Source organism: Arachis ipaensis, chromosome B6, assembly GCF_059453495.1.
Source record: "Arachis ipaensis isolate K30076 ecotype BB chromosome B6, ASM5945349v1, whole genome shotgun sequence".
Taxonomy (NCBI): domain Eukaryota; kingdom Viridiplantae; phylum Streptophyta; class Magnoliopsida; order Fabales; family Fabaceae; genus Arachis; species Arachis ipaensis.
In genome coordinates, this window is record NC_142441.1 from 52,141,251 (window position 1) to 52,154,215 (window position 12,965).

Here is a 12,965-nt window from a genome sequence, read left to right on the forward strand (position 1 = left end):
AATTGTGAAATTCTATACTATCAATTTTCCATTCATCAGTAATTCAATGCAAACAAAATCCAAAGAATTGATTTAACTCATCAAAATGAAGCAACTTGAAAGAATGCATGATAAGAGAGGTGGAGACATAGAGTCGAGTGATCGAACCATCACTTGGCGTGTATACACTCTCATCACTCGGGGTTTAGGATTTTAATCACTCAAGACTCCTCTAATCATGCTTTCAAATATTTGCTTTTTATCTAATAATCAACAAGTATTTGATGCATGAATACAAGTATCATAAGGTCTTTATAGGGTTGTAATGGGGTTTGGGGTAAGGGTAAGATGAATATGTGGCTATGTGGACTAAAGGAATGAAACTTTGATTAGCTCAAGTATCTAACTCAACCTATATCAATCAACCCACAAAAACTGCATTCTAACCACCCATTACTTCTTTTCACACACATTCATGACTTAGTTTCCTTTCAAAACACATGCATTTCTTATTCATTTTTTTCTGCTTTTCTTTTTGGGAGAACCTTTATCTCTTCTTATTATTTTTTTCATTTTATTTTTTTTCTTTTGTTTTTTTTCTTTTCTATTTCTTTTTCTTTTTCTATGACAAATGCATACACTACAATAGGCGCGGAGCATAGCGGCAAAGAATTAGGGCCCTCACACCTCACCGCCACTATGCATGCTACGCAAGCAGGACTCCCTCGCCATGCTGCAACATCAGCAGTGATCGCATCACAAAATGCCGCCAGGCTTGAAACGGAGCAGAGCGGCAGAGAATTGGCGGCATTTCACCTTGCCACCGCAAAGCAAGGGTGCGGAAGCTAAGAAGGATCTCTTCGAATGCCACCACAACAGCGGCGATTGCTTAGTGAAATGCCGCTAGGTAAGGATCTATTAACTAAATTTCTGTTTTACCCCTTTTTGATTTATCCTATAAATTCTAATTGATTCTTCCCCAAATTTTTCAGAACCCCGCAAAGAGTCCTTGGAAGCGTGCGAACACTGCCGTTGCTACTCCGCTGCGCCTCTGCTGTCGATTCATTGTCCTCTTGCCACCGTCGAGCCTTTGCCTCATCCACAGTTCCTGAAACCCATACTCCCTCGTGCAGGGTGTGCGAAGTCCATAAGATCTACTCCACCCTGCGCCTCTGTTTGGGTTGTCAAGTTGCGCAGCTCCCATACACGCTTCTCCCACCGGCGTGGAAGTCTTCCATCACCTTGGTCGTGCACGAAACTGTTGAGTCCTGATGCACGGAAACTTGTCTCTCAACAGATTTCCCTCAGCAAGTATACCGAATTGTCGTCAAGTAAAAACTCACAACAGAGTGAAGTCGAATCCCACAGGGATTGATTGGTCAAGAAACTTTAATTGGAGGAATGTTCTAGTTGAGCTTAGCAGAATTTGATATGAGAATTGCAGGAAATTAAATGGCGGGAAAGTAAATGGCAAAAAATGTAAATGCTGGAAATAAATAGCTGAATATAAATGATGGAAAGTAAATTTCAGAATCTTAAATGGGGAATGGGGAATTTAGCATGAAAGTAAATGGCAGAAACTAAAGAGAATGGGTAAGATCAGAAATGGGGAATTCATTGGGCTTAGGAGATGTTGCATTCTCCGGATCAAGTTCATTGTCATCTCTTCCTCAATCAATGCATTCATTGATCTCCTTGGAAATCTTAAGTGATTGAATTCCAATTCCTTGGTAACACAATCTCTCAAATCTTGATCAATAGCCAATTCCTTGGTCTAATTGCTCATGAGAAGAGATGAGGTGCGGTCACTGATTATACCACATGTATTTCCAAATCAAAGTATTGGGAGAATTATATGTCACCATATCCGCCCAAACCTCAATTTGGTCCAACATGAGAAAGCATTTCTAGCATGATCTCTTCATTCCTCTTCCAAGGTTCAAAAGAGATCCAAGTATGAATAGTTTCTTTTCCAAGACAACTATCCAATTGGATAAAGATTGAAAGCTTTCAAGTAAAATCAAGAGAAAAGAAAGAAGAAGAATAATGAAAACTATTATTGATCCATCAAATTACAACAGAGCTCCCTAACCCAATGAAAGGGGTTTAGTTGTTCATGGCTCTGGGAATGGAAAGCAAAGATGGAGAGTACATTCTGAAGTAAAACTAGAATTTGCAGAGAAAGTAAAATGATACAGAGAGTAGTCCTCTCAATCCAAAAGCTCCTCCCTAGTTCAAAATACCCCTATATATACTACTCTTCTAATCTTCCAGTTGGCTCTTCAAGTCTTGGATATGGGCCTTTAGATCTTGAGTTGAAGCAGTTTGGAATCTTCAATGGGCTCAGCTTTACTTGCAGAGAAAGTGTGAAGTAGGCATGGACTTTGGCTAGGACGTTAGTGGCGTTAACGTTAAGTGAAAATGTGAGTTCGAGAACGTTAGTGACAATCACCTTTTGCACTAACGTTCCTAGCCCAAGATGAGTTACGTTAACTTCAACGTTAGTGGCGCTAACGTGACCACTAACGTTGTCTCTTGATCCATCACGAGCGTTATTGGCGTTTACCTTTTCCAATAACGTTGCCCTTGGCCCCTTCTTCCCTACGTTAGAGTTCACGTTAGTGTAGCTAACGTGACTCTTAACATGGGTATGCCTTAACTTCGAGAGCGCTAGTGACACTTACCTTTGTCACTAACGCTCCAAGCACCCTTCTTTCCACGTTAGAGTTCATGTTATTTAGGTTAACGTGACTTCTAACGTGGTAGTGATAGCCATCTCCAACGTTAGTGACAAAGGTGAGTGTCACTAACGTTGGCTCATCATCCTTTCCTCCACGTTAGCTTCCACGTTAATGCAATTAACGTGGCAACTAACGTGGCTAATAGAGGCTTAGTCCAACGTTAGTGACAAAGGTGAGTGTCACTAACGTTGGCTCTTCATTGCTTCTCCCACGTTAGAGTTCACATTAATGGAGTTAACGTGACTCTTAACGTGGCTAAGTGTGCCCCTCTCCCCAACGTTAGTGGCATTCACTTTTACCACTAACGTTAGAGCTTTACTTTTCTTCCACGTTAGCTTCCACGTTAACGTAGTTAACATGGACACTAACGTGGGCTATGATGGCTCACGAATGCGTTATTGGTGTTCACTTTTCTCGTTAACGTTGTAAGCTAGCCTCCTTTCCACGTTAATGGTCACGTTAGTTGGACTAACGTGGCTATTAACGTGGCATCTTCCTTGCTTCCTTTGTCCTGAAATCAAGCAAATAAAGTGCATCAAAGCTAGGTTCTAACCCATGAGATCATGCATCTTTCAATTTATCATTCAATTCATGCATAATTCTCATGAAATCATATAAAATTCACAATGTTTTCTTGAATCAAGATGTAAATGATTATTTACCCAAAACTTGCTTATTTCCTAAGAAAGTGTATGAAACTACCCTAAAACCATAAAGAAATGGTCACTGAAACTGGCCAAAATGTCCTAGCATCACAACACCAAACTTAAAGCTTGCTTGTCCCTAAGCAAGTACTGGAACAAGAGAATGATGAATGAAATGACAAGAGAAATGAATCATTATTTTGGAAGTCATGTCCTTGGTTTTATGGGGTTTCATGCATAGCAACTTAGGTTCATTCCTTTATTGGCTTTCAGACCTTTATCATGCCCTGGAATACTCACTTGATTTCACCCTTTGAGACTTTTATTTATTGATCCCTTTGTCTTTCCACGATTTATTGCATCCTTAGGCTAAGTGTTCTGTGAGGGGGCGACTCTTTAAGATAAGCTTTCAGCTAACACTTCCAAACCAGTTGGTTCAAGGTGCTAGCTGTTGAAACACCCCTAAGGACTTACTCCCTCAAGTCTCTCTCCCCCATACATACACACCACAGGCACATGGTTTGTTATTTTCTTTCCTTGAGGTCTTGGTGTCCAGCACCTCTTTGGGTTACTAAATGTTCTGTAGTAAGGTTGCTCTTGATAGTGGATTTTCAGTTGATAATCCCGGGTTAGTTAACCCAAGTTACCAAGTGATGAAGCACTCCTAAGAACTTATTCATCCAAGCAGATCCTTGGTACAAGAGCACCACAGACATATCCCTCAAGATTCAAGCCCTTGGTGCCTAGCCTTATTTCTTATTACTTTTCTTTCTTTTCCTTTTTCTTATTAGGATCTTGTTATTTAGCTAGTCTCATGGGGTGTGTTTCAAGCATATGATTTAGGACAGATAGTTGCCTTCCTACCTTGTTGGTGAACCAACTTAGCTAAGTGATTACTACACCACAAATTTAAGGACCTACTCCACAATTTGAACATCACTCTGGTCTTTCATACCATCTCTTTTTATTTGGTTTAAAAGGACAAACATACAATAAGCAAGATGCAGATGAAAACAGGTAACTTGAACCAGCACACATATGACAAAAGCAGGGAAAGCGATTATTAAATTCTAGTGGTTTAAGCTAAAGAGTGACTATTAATCAGGGGCACATTCAGACTTCCAATTTTTAACATTTCCAAGCACAATGAATCAAGTCACAATACAACCTTTTGGTGGTGCTTTCTGTCTATCTCTTTGTTGTCATCATCTATAGCTTCTGCGTCCTTCTTCGCCTCCTTGGGTGGTGGTGCGCTATTTTTCCAGAAGGTTGATTGAATTCCTGCGAAGTTATTGGAAGTTGCTTGTTCCCCAAGCACTTGAGTGATAGTTAGCATGCATGTATACTTATGATTTTCTGAACTTCATTTGGTGTGCGAACACCAAACTTAGTTCCTTGCCTAATGCACAGATTGAATATATGCAGAGAACCTCATGTGCTTTTATTAATAAACTGACTATAAGATAGAATCTAAACTATTGTTAAGTGGTTTCCCTGATTGTTTGGGGCTAGCAACTTGCCATTGAAGAGGTGTAATGTGATTCTAACTGAAATCCTTGGTGGAACACCAAACTTAGAATTACACATTCACTCTTGGATTGTTTTGGTGTGCAACACCAAACTTAGCTCCTCACAATACGGGGACTTACTTATACCCTTTATTGAGATGATCATGAAAAGAAAACTACCTTAGGTTGGGTTGCCTCCCAACGAAGCGCTCTTTTAGCGTCGCTAGCTCGACGATTTCTCCATCAGTTGAGATGATATTTCATTTTGGGGCTTTCCCCCATGTTGCCCATGTAGTGCTTGAGCCTTTGTCCGTTCACAGTGAACGTCCTCCTTGAACTTTCCTCCATGATTTCTATGTGTCCATATGGCGAGACCTTTGTGACAAGAAAAGGTCCTGACCACCTTGACTTGAGTTTCCCAGGGAAAAGTCTTAATTTGGAGTTGTAGAAGAGCACTTGCTGTCCTTTCTCGAAGCTCCTGGGTGTCAGATGGAGGTCGTGCCTTCTCTTTGCCTTTTGTTTATAAATTTTGGCATTTTCATAGGCTTGAGATCTGAATTCCTCCATTTCCTGCAGCTGCAAGACCCTTTTTTCACCAGCAACAACGCTATCAAAATTTAGTAGCTTGAGAGCCCAGAGGGCTTTGTGTTCCAACTCCAATGGTAAATGACAGGCCTTTCCATACACCAGTTGATATGGGGACATCCCGATTGGTGTTTTGAATGCCGTTCTGTATGCCCAAAGAGCATCATCCAGCTTTTTCGACCAATCCTTTCTTGATGCCCCTACAGTCTTTTCCAAGATCCTTTTTAGCTCTCTATTAGATATCTCGGTTTGCCCACTGGTTTGGGGGTGGTAAGGTGTGGTAACCTTGTGTTTCACTCCGTATCGTAGGAGGAAAGCTTCTAGTGGTCTGTTACAAAAATGGCTCCCTCCATCACTGATGAGTGCTCGTGGGACTCCGAACTGGCTAAAGATGTTCTTTCTGAGGAAGTTCATGACCACTTTGTTGTCATTCGTTGGGGTTGCAATAGCCTCTACCCACTTGGAAACGTAATTCACTGCTATCAAGATGTACTTGTTTGAATATGAGGTTGGGAATGGTCCCATGAAATCGATTCCCCACACATCAAATAGTTCCAATTCTAAGATGAAATTCTGTGGCATCTCATTTTTTTTGGGTAGGTTTCCAGCTCTTTGACATTCATTGCAGTTCTTTACTAGTTCTTTGGCATCCTTGAATAGGGTGAGCCAAATGAATCCGCTTTGTAACACCTTGGCCGCAGTTCTATCCCCTCCAAAATGGCCTCCATAGCACGAGTCGTGGCAGTTCCACAAGACCTCTCGTCCCTCTTCTTCCGAAACACATCTTCTCAGGATTCCATCTGAACACTTCTTGAAGAGATATGGTTCATCCCAAACAAAATACTTTGCATCGTTGATGAGCTTTCTTTTTTGATGTTTGTTGATTTCTGGAGGTAAAGCCCCTGTTGCCTTAAAATTGGCAACATCTGCAAACCAGGGTGCTCTGTGAATCGTCATCAACTGTTCATCTGGGAAGAACTCATTTACATTTGTATCATGTGTTCCTCCTTTATCATGAGGGATTCTAGATAGGTGATCTGCTACCTTGTTCTCCACTCCTTTCTTGTCTCTCATTTCAATATTGAATTCCTGCAACAATAAGATCCATCTTATTAGTCTTGGTTTTGATTCTTGCTTGGCAAATAAATATTTAAGTGCTGTGTGGTCTGTGAAGACAATCACTTTGGCACCAATGAGGTATGATCTAAACTTGTCAAATGCAAAAACTATTGCCAGCAACTCCTTTTCAGTAGTGGTATAGTTTCTTTGAGTATCATTAAGGACTTTGCTGGCATAGTATATCACATAGACCAAGTTATCTTTCCTCTGTCCTAACACTGCCCCAATTGCGAAATCAGATTGATGCCAGGGCATTTTGGCCAGTTTCACTGACCTTTTCTTTACTGTTTTTAAGGTAGTTTCATGCATTTTCTTAGGAAATAAGCTAGTTTTGGGTAGATATTCACTTACATCTTGATTCAAGCATACATTGTGCACTTTACATGATTTCATGAGAATTTTGCATGAATTATATGATAAATTGGATGATGCATGATCCCATGATTAAGAGCAAGACCTTGATGCACTTTGTTTGATTGATTTCAGGCCAAAAGAAGAAGAGAAGAGCCACGTTAGTGGCTACGTTAGTTACACTAACGTGGGAACTAACGTGGAAGGAAGGAAAGCTACAACGTTAGTGAGAAAAGTTAGTGGCGTTAACTTTGAAGAAGGAGAGCATGGAATGAAGACCCACATTAAAAGTCACGTTAGCTACACTAACGTAAACTCTAACGAAGGGACAAAAGGCACCAAGCAACGTTAATGGGGAAGGTGAGCCCCAATAACGCTTGCGAAAGGGGTATATGCCACTAACGTTTGCGAAGGCTAGAAGACCCACGTTAGTGAGATTAACGTGGGAACTAACGTGGAAGGAAAGGGGAACGCCAACGTTAGTGGAAAAGGTGAGTTCCACTAACGTTGGCGAAGCAAAAAGACCCACGTTAACTAAGTTAACGTGGTAGTTAACATGGGCAAAAGTCCCACCTGGCAGCCTGACCATGCCTTCTTCAAACACGCATAACTTGAGCCACAAAGCTCCAAATAAGGTAATTCCAGTGGCATTGGAAAGTCGGATTCCAGATTTTTCCAAGCATATATGGCACTACATGGTTGACACTAAATTTGAGGGAGAAAACCTGCCTCGAAAGTGCAAAGGTGAACATGGTATCAACCTGTAGTAAGGCCAGCTGACCTCTTCACCTTCCAAGAAGTGTAACTCGAGTTGTAGAGCTCCAAATGATGCGCTTCCAAAGGCATTGGAAAGTAGACATCCAGGACTTTCCAACAATATATAATAGTATGGGGTGGACAATACGTTTGAGCTCCAGAAACCGGCAATAATGAAGCCCTGATCGCTAGCGTTATTGGCACTCAAGTTTTCCAGTAACGCTAGCAACTATGCCAGCGACCATGTCCACTTCAAAGGAGCATAACTTGAGCTACTGAGGTCCAATTGAGGTGATTCCAGTTGCATTAGAAAGCTGACATTCAGAGCTTTCCAACGATATATAATACTCTATAGTGGGCATGAAATTGAAGTACAAACAAGAGGCATCTTTTAAGCCCCAAAAACACCAACTGGGCAGCAAGTGCAACGTTAGCCACAATAACTTTAGCACTAACGCCACACTTTTAGAATTAGTGTGGCTAACTTTAGCACTAACTTTAGCACCTGGACCTCAACTTGACTCACTTCTCTCTCAAGTCCACTTCAAAGCTCAAGCAAGCAAGCCCACAAATGTCAACCAATCAAGTCCACAAGAAGCATCTAGAATAGGAATTTTCATTTAATTGTAATTTGCTTTTAATTTCATTTTGTAATTTAGGAGAGCCTATATAAAGGCCTTAGTCTTTACATTGAAAACATCGGGGAAAGGCTGGACAATTCGGGAATTAGGGGATGGAAGAGGGGTCTTCGGACTCCCTTCCCTCACACACTTTTCCTTTTCTTTCTTTGTACTTTTCATTTATGAATTTGGAAGTTTTATTTTCAGTTTCAATCTTCATCTTTACTTTTCTGCAATTTCTTTCTTTTCTACTTTGGTAGATGATGAGCGGATAATTTATACGCTTTTTGGCATTGTTTTTAGTATGTTTTTAGTAGGATCTAGTTACTTTTAGGGATGTTTTCATTAGTTTTTATGTTAAATTCACATTTCTGGACTTTACTATGAGTTTGTATGTTTTTTTGTAATTTCAGGTATTTTCTGGCTGAAATTGAGGGACTTGAGCAAAAATCAGATTAAGAGGTTGAAGAAGGACTGCTGATGCTGTTGGATTCTGACCTCCCTGAACTCAAAGTGAATTTTCTGGAGCTACAGAACTCAACATGGCGCGCTTCCAATTGCGTTGGAAAGTAGACATCCAGGGCTTTTCAGCAATGTATAATAGTTCATACTTTGGCCGAGTTTAGATGACGTAAAAGGGCGTTGAACGCCAGTTCTACGCTGTTGTCTGGAGTTAAACGCCAGAAACAAGTCACAAACCAGAGTTGAACATCAGAAATACGTTACAACCCGGCGTTCAACTCCAGAAAGAGCCTTTGCACGTGTAACATTCAAGCTTAGCCCAAGCACACGCCAAGTGGGCCCCGAAAGTGGATTTATGCATCAATTACTTAATTCTGTAAACCCTAGTAGCTAGTTTATTATAAATAGGACTTCTTACTATTGTATTAGACATCTTTGGAATTATCTTTGGATTATCTTTTGATCTATTGATCACGTTTGGGGGCTGGCCATTCGGCCATGCCTGGACCTTCATCACTTATGTATTTTCAACGGTAGAGTTTCTGCACTCCATAGATTAAGGTGTGGAGCTCTGCTGTTCCTCAAAGATTAATGCAAAGTACTACTATTTTCTATTCAATTCATCTTATTTCGCTTCTAAGATATTCATTCGCACTTCAACCTGAATGTGATGAACGTGACAATCATCATCATTCCCTATGAACGCGTGCTTGACAACAACTTCCGTTCTACATTAGATTGAATGAGTATCTCTTAGATCTCTTAATCAGAATCTTCGTGGTATAAGCTAGATTGATGGCGGCATTCATGAGAGTCCGGAAAGTCTAAACCTTGTCTGTGGTATTCCGAGTAAGACTCTGGGATTGAATGACTGTGACGAACTCCAAACTCGCGAGTGCTGGGCGTAGTGACAGACCCAAAAGGATAGTAAATTCTATTCCAGTATGATCGAGAACCTCCAAGATGATTAGCCATGTAGTGACAGCGCATCGGACCATTTTCACAGAGAGGAATAGGATGAAACCAACGACAAGGGTGATGCCTCCAGACGATTAGCCGTGCTGTGACAGAGCATTTGGACCATTTTCCCAAGAGGATTGAAAGTACCCATTGGCACCGGTGACATCCTTACATAAAGCCAGCCATAGAAAGGAGTAAGATGGATTGGATGAAGACAGCAGGAAAGTAGAGGTTCAGAGGAATGAATGCATCTCCATACGCTTATCCGAAATTCTCACCAATGATTTACATAAGTATTTCTATCCTTATTTTAGTATTAATTTCAAAAACTTCATAACTATTTTATATTCGCCTGACTGAGATTTACAAGGTGACCATAGCTTGCTTCATACCAACAATCTCCGTGGGATCGACCCTTACTCACGTAAGGTTTATTACTTGGACGACCCAGTGCACTTGCTGGTTAGTTATGCGAAGTTGTGAAGATATGTTTAGATCATGGTTCTGTGCATCCGTTTTTGGTGCCATTGCCAGGGAATCAATTTCGAACAACAATTCACAACCTGAGTAACAATTTCGCATACCAAGTTTTTGGCGCCGTTGCCGGGAATTGTTCGAGTTTGGACAACTGACGGTTCATCTTGTTGCTCAGATTAGGTAATTTTCTTTTGTTTTATTTTCAAAAATTTTTTCAACAATCTTTCAAAATCTTCTCCTTTGTTTTCGAAAAAAAAAATTTTTTTAAATAAAAATGTTTTCAAAAATTATATTTTTTTTCTTCAGAATTTTTAAAGAATGAATTCTAGAGTTTCATGAAGCATGTTGAAGCCTGGCTGGCTGTAGAGCCATATCCAAACTCCTTTGGGATTGGTCTTCAACTAATCACCTCAATGGACGTAATTCCATTCTAAAGCTTGGCTGGCTATTAAGCCATGCCTGACCCTTTGATTGGAGCTTTAGACTAAAGAGCATAAGATTCCTGGAATTCATATTAAAAATTTTGGAATCCTTATTTTTCTTTTTCAAAATGATTTTCGAAAAAATTAAAAGAAAAAAAAATTTATAAAATCCTAAAAATCAAAAAAATATCTTGTGTTTCTTGTTTGAGTCTTGAGTCATGTTATAAGTTTGGTGTCAATTGCATGTGCATCTTGCATTTTTTTCGAAAATTTCATGCATTCATGGTGTTCTTCACGATCTTCAAGTTGTTCTTGCTAAGTCTTCTTGTTTGATCTTTGCATTTGCATGTTTTGTGTCTTTTCTTGTTTTTCATATGCATTCTTGAATTCTTTATGTCTAAGCATTAAAGAATTCTAAGTTTGGTGTCTTGCATGTTTTCTTTGCATTAAAAATTTTTCAAAAATGTGTTCTTGATGTTCATCATGATCTTCATAGTGTTCTTGGTGTTCATCTTGACATTCATAGCATTCTTGCATGAATTCATTATTTTGATCCATAACTTTCATGCATTGCATCATTTTTCTTGTTTTTCTCTCTCATCATAAAAATTCAAAAATAAAAAAATATCTTTCCCTTTTTCTCTCTTAAAATTTCGAAAATTAGATTTGACTTTTTAAAAAATTTTTAAAAATCTAGTTGTTTTAATGAGTCAAATCAAATTTTCAATTTAAAAATCTTATCTTTTTCAAAATCTTTTTCAAAAATCAAATCTTGTTCATTTTTCTTAGTTATTTTCGAAATTATAAAAATATTTTTCAAAAAATCTTTTTCTTATTTTTATATCAAATTTTCAAAAATAACAATAACAATTAATGTTTTGATTCAAAAATCTCAAGTTTGTTACTTGCTTCTTAAGAAAGATTCAAACTTTGAGTTCTAGAATCATATCTTGTGATTCCTTGTGAATCAAGTCATTAATTGTGATTTTTAAAAAAATCAAATCTTTTTCAAAAACTAATTTCAATCATATCTTTTCAAAAATATCTTCTTATCTTACCTTTTTCAAAAATTTGATTTCAAAATATCTTTTCTAACTTCTTATCTTCTTATCTTTTCAAAATTGATTTTCAAATTTGTTTCAACTAACTAACTAACTTTTTGTTTGTTTCCTACCTTTTTCAAAACTACCTAACTAACTCTCTCTCTCTAATTTTCGAAAATATCTCCCTCTTTTTCAAAATTTCTTTTTAATTAACTAATTATTTCAAATTTTAAATCTTAATTTTCGAAAATTACTAACATTTTTCAAAAACCATTTTCGAAAATCACTAACTCTTTTTCAAAAATTATTTTCGAAATTCTTTCTTTCTCATCTCCTTTTATTTATTTATTCATCTACCAACATCTCTTCCTCACATCACTCACCAAATTCGAACCCCCTCTTCTATCTGTGTTCGAATTTTTTTCTGCTTCTCTTCTTCTACTAACAATAAGGAACCTCTTTACAGTGACATAGAGGATTCCTCTTCTATTCTTTTTCTCTTCTCTTTCTTATGAGCAAGGACAAAGAAAAAGGCATTCTTGTTGAAGCTGATCCAGAACCTGAAAGGACTCTGAAGAGAAAACTAAGAGAAGCTAAATTACAACAATCTAGAGACAACCTTATTGAAAATTTCGAACAACTAAAGGAGATGGTAGCCGAACCCAACAACAATAATGCAAGGAGAATGCTTGGTGACTTTACTGCACCTAATTCCAATTTACATGGAAGAAGCAACTCCATTCCTACCATTGGAGCAAACAATTTTGAGCTGAAACCTCAGCTAGTTTCTCTGATGCAGCAGAACTGCAAGTTTCATGGACTTCCATCTGAAGATCCTTTTCAGTTCTTAACTGAATTCTTGCAGATCTGTGACACTGTTAAGACTAATGGAGTAGATCCTGAAGTCTATAGTCTCATGCTTTCACCTTTTGCTGTAAGAGACAGAGCTAGAATATGGTTGGACTCTCAACCCAAAGACAGCCTAAACTCTTGGGATAAGCTGGTCACGGCTTTCTTAGCCAAGTTCTTTCCTCCTCAAAAGCTGAGCAAGCTTAGAGCTGATGTTCAAACCTTCAGACAGAAAGAAGGTGAATCCCTCTATCAAGCTTGGGAAAGATACAAGCAGCTGACCAAAAAGTGTCCTTCTGACATGCTTTCAGAATGGACCATCCTGGATATATTCTATGATGGTCTGTCTGAATTAGCTAAAATGTCATTGGATACTTCTGCAGGTGGATCCATTCACCTAAAGAAAAAACCTGGAGAAGCTCAGGAACTCATTGACATGGTTGCTAATA